Consider the following 12,618-nt stretch of genomic DNA (forward strand, 5'->3'; position numbering starts at 1 on the left):
TGTCTGCTTTGAAATTCCTTCGGGTATGATAGAAAAACTGCTAGCTAATCCATTTGCAGGAGATGGAACATTACATCCTGATGAGCACCTAATATATGTGGATGAAGTTTGTGGATTATTTAAGCTTGCAGGTATGCCCGATGATGTTATCAAGAAGAAGGTCTTCTCTTTATCTTCGGAGGGAGACGCATTGACATGGTATAGGCTATGTGATGATATGGGATCATGGAACTACAAACGATTGAAATTGAAATTTCATCAGAAGTTTTATCCTATGCATCCTGTTCATCGTGATCGTAATTATATATATAATTTTTGGCCTCGCGAAGGAGAAAGAATCGCTCAAGCTTGGGAGAGGATTAAGTCAATGTTATATTCATGCCCCAATCATGAGCTCTAAAGAGAAATGATTATTCAAAAATTTTATGCTCGGCTTTCTGATAACAACCGCACCATGCTTGATACTTCTTGTGCTGGCTCTTTTATGATGAAGACTATTGAATTCAAATGGTATTTATTGGAAAGAATTAAATGCAACTCTGAAGATTGGGATCTCGATGAAGGTAAGGAGTCAGGTATGACACCTAAGTTTGATTGTGTTAAATCTTTTATGGATACCGATGTTTTCCATAAATTTAGCACTAAATATGGACTTGACTCTGAGATAGTAGCTTCTTTCTGTGAATCTTTTGCTACTCATGTTGATCTCCCTAAGGAGAAGTGGTTTAAATATCATCCCCCCATTGAAGTGAAAGTAGCTTCACCTATTAAAGTTGAAGAAAAGACCGTCACTTATAATGATCCTATTATTCCTACTGCTTATGTTGAGAAACCACCGTTTCCTGTTAGGATAAAAGATCATGCTAAAGCTTCAACTGTGGTTCGTAAAAGCAATGTTAGAACCTATACACCTCATGAGAAAGTTAAAGTTGAAACTAATATTGCTATTGTTAAGGATCTCTTGGCTCATAATATTGATGGCATGTTATTTATTTATGTGATGAAACTGCTAGAATTGCTAAACCTTGTGCTAAAGATAAACATAGATCTGTGGTAGGCATGCCTATTATTTCTGTTAAAATAGGAGATCATTGTTATCATGGCTTGTGTGATATGGGTGCTAGTGCTAGTGCAATACCTATTGACTTATACAAAGAAATTATGCATGATATTGCACCTGCTGAGTTAGAAGAAATTGATGTCACCATTAAAATTGCCAATAGAGATACTATTTCACCAATGGGGATTGTTAGAGACGTTGAAGTATTGTGTGGGAAAACTAAATATCCTGCTGATTTTCTTGTTCTTGGTTCCCCACAAGATAGCTTTTGTCCCATTATATTTGGTAGACCCTTCTTAAACACTGTTAATGCTAGGATAGACTGCAAAAAGGATGTTATTACTATTGATTTAGGTGATATGTCTCATGAGTTCAACTTCTCTAAATTTCGTAGACAACACCGTGAAGAAGAATTGCCTAGTAAAGATGAAATTATTGGTCTTGCTTCTATTGCCGTACCTCCTAGTGATCCTTTAGAACAATATTTGTTAGACCATGAAAATGATATGTATATGAATGAAAGAAGGGAAATAGATGAAGTGTTCTTTAAATAGGGACCTATTCTGGAACACTACTTGCCTGTTGAAATCTTAGGGGATCCTCCTCCACCCAAGGGTGATCCCGTGTTTGAGCTTAAACCATTGCCTGATACTCTTAAATATGCTTATCTTGATGAAAAGAAGATATATCCTATTATTATTAGTGCTAACCTTTCAGAGAAGGAGGAAGAAAAATTATTGAAAACTCTGAAGAAGCACCGTGATGCTATTGGATATACTCTAGATGATCTTAAGGGCATTAGTCCCACTCTATGTTAACACAAAATAAATTTGGGAAAAGATGCCAAACCAGTTATTGATCACCAACCATGGCTGAATCCTAAGATGAAAGAAGTGGTAAGAAAAGAAATACTAAAGCTCCTTGAGGCAGGTATAATTTATCCCGTTGCTGATAGTCAATGGGTGAGTCTTGTCCATTGTGTTCCTAAGAAGGGAGGTATTACTGTCGTTCCTAATGATAAAGATGAATTGATTCCACAAAGAATTAGTACAGGTTATAGGATGGTAATTCATTTCCGCAAATTAAGGATACTAAAAAAGATCATTACCCCTTACCTTTTATTGATCAAATGCTAGAAAGATTATCCAAACATACACATTTTTGCTTCCTAGATGGTTATTCTGGTTTCTCCCAAATACCTGTGTCAGTTGATGATCAGTCTAAGACCACTTTTACTTGCCCTTTTGATACTTTTACTTATAAACATATGCCTTTTGGTTTATGTAATGCACCTGCTACCTTTCAAAGATGCATGATGGCTATATTTTCTGATTTTTGTGAAAAGATATGTGAGGTATTCATGGATGATTTCTCCGTTTATTGATCCTCTTTTGATTATTGCTTAAGAAACCTTGATCGAGTTTTGCAGAGATGTGAAGAAACTAACCTTGTCTTGAATTGGGAGAAATGCCACTTTATGGTTAATGAAGGTATTGTCTTGGGGCACAAAATTTCTGAAAGAGGCATTGAAGTTGATAAAGCTAAAGTTGATGCTATTGAAAAGATGTCGTGTCCCAAGGACATCAAAGGTATAAGAAGTTTCCTTGGTCATGCCGGTTTTTATAGGAGGTTCATTAAGGACTTCTCAAAAATTTCTCGACCTCTGACTAATTTATTACAAAAAGATATACCATTCGTCTTTGATGATGATTGTGTAGAAGCGTTTGAAATACTTGAGAAAGCATTGATCTCTCCACCTGATTGGAATTTACCTTTTGAAATTATGTGTGATGCTAGTGATTATGCTGTAGGTGATGTAATAGGGCAAAGAGTTGATAAGAAATTAAATGTTATTCAATATGCTAGTAAAACTCTAGACAATGCCTAGAGAAACTATGCTACTACTGAAAAGGAATTCTTAGCAGTTGTATTTTCTTGTGATAAGTTCAGACCTTATATTGTTGATTCTAAAGTAACTATTCACACTTATCATGCTACTATTAAATATCTTATGGAAAAGAAAGATGCTAAACCTAGACTTATTAGATGGGTTCTCTTGCTACAAGAATTTGATTTGCATATTATTGATAGAAAGGGAGTTGAGAACCCAGTTGCAGACAACTTGTCTAGGTTAGAAAATGTTCTTGATGACCCACTACCTATTGATGATAGCTTTCCTGATGAAAAACTAAATGTCATAAATGCTTCTCATACTGCTCCATGGTATGCTGATTATGCTAATTGTATTGTTGCTAAATTTATACCACCTAGTTTCACATACCAGCAAAAGAAAAAGTTTTTCTATGATTTAAGACATTACTTCTGGGATGATCCACATCTTTATAAAGAAGGAGTAGGTGGTGTTATCAGACGTTGTGTACCTGAGCATGAATAGGAACAGATCCTACGCAAGTGTCACTCCGAAGCTTATGGAGGACACCACGCTGGAGATAGAACTGCACATAAGGTATTGCAATCCGGTTTTTATTGGCCTACTCTCTTCAAGGATGCCCATAAGTTTGTTGTATCTTGCGATGAATGTCAAAGAATTGGTAATATTAGTAGATGTCAAGAAATGCCTATGAATTATTCACTTGTTATTGAACCATTTGATGTTTGGGGCTTTGATTATATGGGACATTTTCCTGCCTCTAATGGATATACACATATTTTAGTTGCTGTTGATTACGTTACTAAGTGGGTAGAAGCTATTCCAACTAGTAGTGCTGATCATAACACCTCTATTAAGATGCTTAAGGAAGTTATTTTCCCGAGGTTTGGAGTCCCTAGATATTGAATGACTGATGGTGGTTCACATTTTATTCATGGTGCTTTCCGTAAAATGCTTGCTAAGTATGATGTTAATCATAGAATTGCATCTCCTTATCACCCACAGTCTAGTGGTCAAGTAGAATTGAGTAATAGAGAACTCAAATTAATTTTGCAAAAGACTGTTAATAGATCTAGAAAGAATTGGTCCAAGAAACTTGATGATGCATTATGGGCCTATAGAACTGCATATAAGAATCCTATGGGTATGTCTCCGTATAAAATGGTTTATGGAAAAGCATGTCACTTACCTCTCGAACTAGGACATAAGGCTTATTGGCTATTAAAGAGCTCAATTATGATTTCAAACTTGCCGGTGAGAAAAGGTTATTTGACATGAGCTCACTTGATGAATGGAGAACCCAAGCCTATGAGAATGCCAAATTGTTTAAAGAAAAAGTTAAAAGTTGGGATGACAAAAGAATACAAAAGCGTTAGTTTAATGTAGGTGATTATGTATTGCTATACAACTCTCTTTTAAGATTTTTTGCAGGAAAGCTTCTCTCTAAAGGGGAAGGTCCTTACGTTATCGAGGAGGTCTATCGTTCCGGTGCCATAAAAATCAACAACTTCAAAGGCACAAATCTGAAGGTGGTGAACGATCAAAGAATCAAACATTATATCTCAGGTAATCCTATAAATGTTGAAACCAATGTTATTGAAACCGTAACCCTAGAGGAATACATAAGGGACACTTTCAGGAACGTTTCAGACTCCGAAAAGGAATAGGTATGTGGTACGGTAAGTAAACCGACTCCAAAACAGTTCTAATGGCAATTTTTCTCCATTTTGGAATATTTAGAAAAAATAGAAAAATAAGAAGCAGTCCGTGAAGGACACAAGGACTCCACGAGGGTGGAGGGCGCGCCCTACCCCCTGGGCACGCCCCCTACCTCGTGGGCACCTCGTGTGCTCTCCGGACTCCGTTTTCTTGCACGTTACGTATTTTGGTCAGTAAAAATTCATTATATAATCTCCCAGAGGTTTTGACTCCTGTATCTCGCAAATATCTCTCGTCTTTGTTTCGAGCTGGTTTTTCTGACAGATCTATGTCTTCATGTCGTCTTCAAGTGCCCCCAAGGACAAGTTCTTCGAGAAGGTCATAAATCCCTACCTCGCGGAGGTGCTGCAACACCCTCAAACCATTGAGATGCGTGAGGGGTTGTTGCACATCCGCGATGTTGAGGGACCAAGGAAGACCGGAAGCACGGAGGCAAGCCTCGAGGCATTGGAGCAAGAATTTTTCAAGTGTCAGGAGATGGTGGAGCATGGACTCAACTCCAATCACATTATGATCACGGAGTTCACCAACAACCACAAGCTGGACGTCAAGGACATTGGGGAGGCCATCTTCAAGCTTCATGAGAAAATCGAGCACCTCCAAGCCCAGATCTATGACGTGCAAAATCAAAACTATGAGTATGAATATAGATTCAAAAGGATGAGTTTGGCTACAGATTTGAGGACTTAGGAGACTCGATCATGCTTCTATGATGGTGAGCCTATGCCTTGGAAGAGGGACGACAAGCCTACATCATCAACAACTCCAACTCCTTCACCGGAAAAAGAGATATAATCACATGGGTATGGGCACTCCCCTTGGCAACTGCCAAGCTTGGGGGAGTGCCCCGGTATCGTATCACCATCACTTCTATCTTTACCATTTTTCTTAGTTCGATCCTTTTGGTAATATCTCAATCTAGTAGTATAAAGTTTTAGTATGATCTAGTTGCGATTTTTGCTTTATGATCCTCCTATGTAATCGAGTCCGTAAGCTATATATAATAAAGATTAGTGTTGAGTCAAGGGCTTGATTATTTTTCCATAATATTGAGTGAATAAAAGAAAAGATAAAGAAATAAAAAGAAACAAAGAGATCATATGGATCTTATGGAGAGTAATGAGCTCACATAGAAAGAGTATGATGAATACAAGTTGTTGAGAGTTGACAAACATAGTTTTGGTCATCGTTGCAATTAATAGGAAGTAATAAAGAAAGAGAGGTCTTCACATATAAATACACTATCTTGGACATGTTTTATGATTGTGAGCACTCATTAAAATATGACATGCTAAATTGTTGACGTTGGACAAGGAAGACAACATAATGGGTTATGTTTTCTTACATCTAAGATAAATTATATTGTCATGGATCATCCAACATGATTGAGCTTTCCCTTCCCCCTCATGCTAGACAAATTCTTTGCACCAAGTAGAGATACTACTTGTGCTTCCAAACATCCTTAAACCAGTTTTGCATGAGAGTCCACCATACCTACCTCTGGATTGAGTAAGATCCCTCAATTAAGTTGTCATCGGTGCAAGCAATAAAAAATTGCCCTCTAAATATGTATGACTTATTAGTGTGGGAGAAAAATAAGCTTTATACGATCGTGTGATACGGAAGAAATAAAAGTGACGGGCCACATAATAAAGGTCCATATCACAAGTGGAAATATAAAGTGACGTTCTTTCACATCAGGACTTTGTGCATCCAACCATAAAAGCGCATGACAACCTCCACTTCCCTCTGCGAAGGGCCTATCTTTTACTTTTATCTCTACCTTACATAAGAGTCATGGTGATCTTCACCCTTCCTTTTTACATTTTATCTTTTGGCAAGAACAACATGTTGGAAAGATCCTGGTATATATGGCTAATTGGATGTGAGTTTTCATGAACTATTATTGTTGACATTACCCTTGAGGTAAAACGTTGGGAGGCAAAACTATAAGCCCCTATCTTTCTCTGTGTCCGATTAAAACTCCATACCCATAAGTATTGCATGAGTGTTAGCAATCGTGAAAGACTATATGATAGTTGAGTATGTGAACTTGCTGAAAAGCTCTTATATTGACTCTTTCGTATGTTATGATAAATTGCAATTGCTCCAATGACTGAGATTATAGTTTGTTAGTTTTCAATGAAGTTTATGATTCATACTTGAAATTGTGATTGAATTGTTACTCTAGCATAAGAGATCATATGACAAGAATTATATAAGTTGTTGTTCTAAGAATGATCATGATGCCCTCATGTCCGTATTTTATTTTTATCGACACCTCTATATCTAAACATGTGGACATATTTTTCGATTTCGGCTTTCGCTTGAGGACAAGCGAGGTCTAAGCTTGGGGGAGTTGATACATCCATTTTGCATCATGCTTTTATATTGATATTTATTGCATTATGGGCTATTATTACACATTATGTCACAATACTTATGCCTATTCTCTCTTATTTTACAAGGTTTACATAAAGAGGGAGAATGCCGGCAGCTGGGATTCTGGGCTGGAAAAGGAGCAAATATTAGAGACCTATTCTGCATAGCTCCAAAAGTCCTGAAACTGCACGGAAGGTATTTTCAGAATATATAAAAAATACTGAGCGCAAGAAGTTCCAGAGGGGGCCCACACGCTGGCCACGAGGGTGGGGGCACGCCCTACCCCCTGGGGGCGCCCCCTACCTCGTGGGCCCCCTGGTGGCCCTCCGATGCCCATCTTCTTCTATATGGAGTCTTTCGTTGAGCAAAAAATCATAAGCAAGCTTTCGGGACGAGACTCCGCCGCCACGAGGCGGAACCTTGGTGGAACCAATCTAGGGCTTCGGCGGAGCTGTTGTGCCAGAGACACTTCCCTCCGGGAGGGAGAAATCATCGCCATCATCGTCACCAATGATCCTCTCATCGGGAGGGGGTCAATCTCCATCAACATCTTCACCAGCACCATCTCCTCTCAAACCCTAGTTCATCTCTTGTATCCAATTCTTGTCTTCAAGTCTGGGATTAGTACCCGTGGGTTGCTAGTAGTGTTGATTACTCCTTGTAGTTGATGCTAGTTGGTTTATTTGGTGGAAGATCATATGTTCAGATCCTATATGCATATTAATACCCTTCTGATTATGAACATGAATATGCTTTGTGAGTAGTTACGTTTGTTCCTGAGGACATGGAAGAAGTCTTGCTATTAGTAGTCATGTGAATTTGGTATTCGTTCGATATTTTGATGAGATGTATGTTGTCTCTCCTCTAGTGGTGTTATGTCAACGTCGACTACATGAAACTTCACCATTATTTGGGCCTAGAGGAAGGCATTGGGAAGTAATAAGTAGATGATGGGTTGCTAGAGTGACAGAAGCTTAAACCCTAGTTTATGCATTGCTTCGTAAGGGGCTGATTTGGATCCATATGTTTCATGCTATGGTTAGGTTTACCTTAATACTTTTGTTGTAGTAGCGGATGCTTGCAATAGAGGTTAATCATAACTGGGACGCTTGTCCAAGTAAGGACAACACCCAAGCACTGGTCCACCCACATATCAGATTATCAAAGTACCGAGCGTGAATCATATGATCGTGATGAAACCTAGCTTGACGATAATTCCCATGTGTCCTCGGGAGCGCATTTTTCTATATAATAATCTTTCCAGGCTTGTCCTTTGCTACAAGAAGGATTGGGCCACCTTGCTGCACTTTATTTACTTTTGTTACTTGTTGCTCGTTACAAATTATCTTATCACAAAACTATATTTTACCTATAATTTCAGTGCTTGCAGAGAATACCTTGCTGAAAACCGCTTATCATTTCCTTCTGCTCCTCGTTGGGTTCGACACTCTTACTTATCGAAAGGACTATGATAGATCCCCTATACTTGTGGGTCATCACATCCCCCGGGAGGAAGGACTAGAGCTATTGGCAGAGATACATGGAGGCATATGTGGCTCCCACATAGGGTCGAGGGCCCTTGCCGGCAAAGCATTCTGGCAAGTCTTCTGCCCACCGCCCTCCAGGATGAAACGACACTAGTAACCAGGTGTGAAGCGTGCTAGTTCCATTCAAAGAAGCTTCATCAACCAGCTCAAGCCCATCAAACAATTCCTCTCTCCTGGCCATTTTCGGTCTGGGGGCTCGACATACTGGGCCCCTTCCCCCGTGCTGTCGGGGGCTTTGAGTACTTGTATGTTGCAATCGACAAGTTCTCAAAGTGGCCACAAGTGGAAGCAGTGAGGAAGGTGACATCACATTCAGCCGTCAAGTTCTTCAAGGGACTAGTCTGCCATTTTGGTGTGCCAAACAGAATCATCACCGACAATGACATGCAGTTCACAAGCCATGCCTTCATGCAATACATCCAAGACCTCAGCAACAAGGTCTGTTTTGCTTCCGTGGCACACCCATGGAGCAACGGCCAGGCGGAGAGGGCAAATGCGGAAGTACTGCGAGGCCTGAGAACAAAGACTTTTGACAAGCTGCACAAAAGCAGAAGGCGCTGGATTGAAGAGTTGCCGACAGTTCTTTGGTCGACCAGGACAACGCCAAATCGAGCCACCGGCCAGACACCCTTTGCCCCGGTATACGGGGCAGAAGCAGTTCTCCCCACGGAACTCATATATGGGTCACCTCGAGTGCTCGCTTATGAAGAGCTAGAGCAAGAGCGATTGCAGCAAGATGACGCAATGCTCCTTGAGGAAGATCGTCTTCGGGCGGCTGTGAGAGCAGCACGCTACCAGCAAGCCTTGCGCTGCTACCATAGCCGCAAGGTCCATGCCCGAAGCCTTGAGGAAGGCGACCTTATTCTTCGACGCGTTTAGTCGGCCAAGAATTCCAACAAGTTGACGCCAAAGTGGGAAGGCCCTTATCGGGTAATACGAGTCACCAGGCCCGACGCAGTCCGCCTGGAGACGAAAGATGTTGTCCTAGTGAGCAATTCCTGGAACATCGAACAACTTCACAAGTTTTACCCATAAGGCGTTGTTGCCGATCCTCCCGGCGAACCACCTTTTGTGCGAGCCTTGCTGACAAGGCATGTAACCCTCTGTACAAAGCCAGGCGCAGACCCTGAGCATAATTAAACGAAGCACTGGCGTCCTAAGTTATAGCATGCATGCTAGGTCAAGTCTCTCCCTCGGTTAGGGTTGATAGTGCTTAGCGGCGACTAACCTCTAGCCTAGAGGTCGAGTGTGCGTCTTTCTATTCTCTTTGGTTTGCAGGGCACACAGACACTTCTGTCGAGCCGCTTGGGAAAAAGAGAACAAACCGGCGCTCCGGCCCCGGCAAGCCAAGACTACCGGGGGCTGAAGATACAAGGATCCAACCACGGCGAGCCAAGGCTGCCATGGGCTGCTGATTCAGATAAGTCTTTCATCCCCTGTTATGTGTTTCTGTATAGAACTGGGACATGTGAAACCTCGTTTATGTACTCCGACTTGAAGGCTGCCACCCGCCTTCTTCGCCCTCTCCGGCCCTCCTAGGCCAGCCTCCCAAGGAGACGACGGTGAGCACCCCGATGGAGAGCTTGGCGAGGATGGCCCTCGGCAAGGCGCGTGGCCGAGGGCGGGGTGACGCGGTCACTCGAAGTCGGAGTCGGCATCCTGCCGCCCGACTCCCTCTCCGTCGCTGTCGCTGTCCTCCTCGTCACTCCCGCTTGGAGGAATCTTCATCGTCAGAGGAGCTCTCCACGCAGCACTTCAAGCGGGTTCCGAGATCTCCGAAGACCTTGATGGAGAGCAGGCTGCCCTCCGTTAACTTGAAGAAGAGGACAAGCCCCGCCGTCAGGCTATGGTTGCGTGTGAACGTCTTCCATCCGCGGCGGAGGTACATAACGTGAGGGGCAGGGAAGTCGACGTCGAACCACGTGCCGCCGTTCCCACAACCCTTCATGTGCAACCAGAGAGTCTGGGGAGGATCGAGCTCCATCTCCCGAGAAAAGGCAGTAGGGAGACGGAGGCGGCGACGCGGTGGCCGGCGCAGCCTGATGAAGAACTCGCGGGGCTGAACCCAAACGTGGTGCTCTGTCGGGGGAGGCATCGCTGGCGTAGGCGAGGCCGATGCTCCGCCCCATCCTCCTCTCCCCCGGGCGCCACGACGGCCTCGACCTCGCCCCCTCCCCCTTCCTCTCGTGGCCGGTCCCGCCTCCACGAGTTCTTGGGAAGGAGGAACGCGCTGGCGAAGAGAGACCCTCGCTGTCACCGTCGAAGGGCCAACGCTTCCTCTCACCATGGTGGATGGAAGGAAGAAGCAGAGGTGGAAGGAGACGGATGATGGAAGAGTGTGGAATGCCTCCCCCTCCCCTCCATATAAAGGGGGCGGAGTCGGGGCTCGGCCGCCCCACTCGACCAATTCGGTCATCAGGGGTGCAGGGAATCAGGACCGACCCGCTGCCCCAATTAGCGACGGCCTGGTTTCCCACCTCCACCTCCTGCCACCTGCATGAGGGACACGTGGCGAGCGAGCAGCATTGAAGGGACAGGCGAAGCGACCGCTCCCCACCCCGTGATCATGGGGTGCGGGTGCTTTGAAGGCCACGAGCCGAGTCCACCCGAGTAAATGGGCCTCCCTCCTTTTACAGGGAAGGCGCGAGCTGCCTCTTTACCATGATGTGACACATGCATGCGGGAACCTCCCCACGCATGACCCCCACGTCACACACGACCCTCCACGTCGCGCTTTCAACGCGGGTCGTGGGGAAGCGCAGCAGACGAGAAATTACTACGGTAAAATCCGCCCCACCTCCCCGTGCATCGTTCTGGGCCTAGCCCAACAACGCGTCGCGCTTATGTGTGGCCTAGGCCTGGGGGCTCCTATCGGTGTACAAAAGCAGGGGCTCTCCTTTTGACCCCTTTACTTGTGCACGGGCAGTCAGAGCCACGCACCGCGACCACACTTAACATGGCAGAGGAGGGAAGTTGGAAAGAAGCCGAAGCATGAGATGACCAATGTGACACCAAGACCAGAAGCACAGGAGGGCAAGAGGGCGAGGTGGACTCCCTCGGCAAGATCCTTGCCGGGGCAGCCCCCCCGCAGCCCCGGCAAGAGCCTTGCCGGGGCAACTTGCCCGATGCCAGCGGAGTGAACCACCCTTGAGCCTACTGGCTCCAACCCAACTAACTGCGTTGGAACCAGGGCTCGGGAGGCGCCTCTATGGTGGCATGCAAATCTTCGTCAAACTCATAAATATATGAGTTCAGATGAGGACTAGAAGACGGCGACCCTCGGCAGGATCCTAGCCGAGGAAATCCACAAGACCCCCGGCAAGACTCTTGCCGGGGATGACAGCAGCGCCACGACAAGACCCTTGCCAAGCCCCCGGTAAGACCCTTGCCGAGGGCGTCAGCAGGGCCATTGCCAGGCCTACACCAGCCAAGACTCCGCTGCTGTTCGCATGCAGCTGCGAGCCCAACTAGCTGGGCAGGCACCTGCATGGCAACATGCAGCTTCCAGGCTAACTCAGCAAGCACCTGCGTGGCAGCATGCAGATCTTCCTAAAGGCCCTACCACTGCGCCACCTCAGCTGCCTGCCTGCCTACATGGCACTGCATGCATCGCCTGCCTGGGCGCGTGTCGAAGTGAGGCGAAGCGGCGACGGACGGGACGGGCCCCTTTCCTGTCCCCGATAAAGCTAATGGACACCTACGTAGCGCATTTAAACCGCTTTGTCCCGTAATGTTGTGCGATAAGCTCATGCACTGTAGACCTTTCCACCTCCTGTGTGCCACTCTGGCAGCCCCTTTGCCCTATAAAAGGAGGCTCGAGGTGACTAGGAGAAGGATTTGGCTTTTTGGAACAAGACAGCCACCGTAGCTAGATCAGAAAGCTCAAGAACACTCAATACATCTAGCAAAGCAGGACTAGGGTTTTACGCATCCTCGCGGCTCGAACCTGGGTAAACGATCCATGTGCTTGCGCCTAGACCTGCTCTTCTCATGACCCCGTGCCCGCCGACCGTAGTAGG

This window comes from Triticum urartu, chromosome 1 (assembly GCF_003073215.2).
Source record: "Triticum urartu cultivar G1812 chromosome 1, Tu2.1, whole genome shotgun sequence".
Taxonomy (NCBI): domain Eukaryota; kingdom Viridiplantae; phylum Streptophyta; class Magnoliopsida; order Poales; family Poaceae; genus Triticum; species Triticum urartu.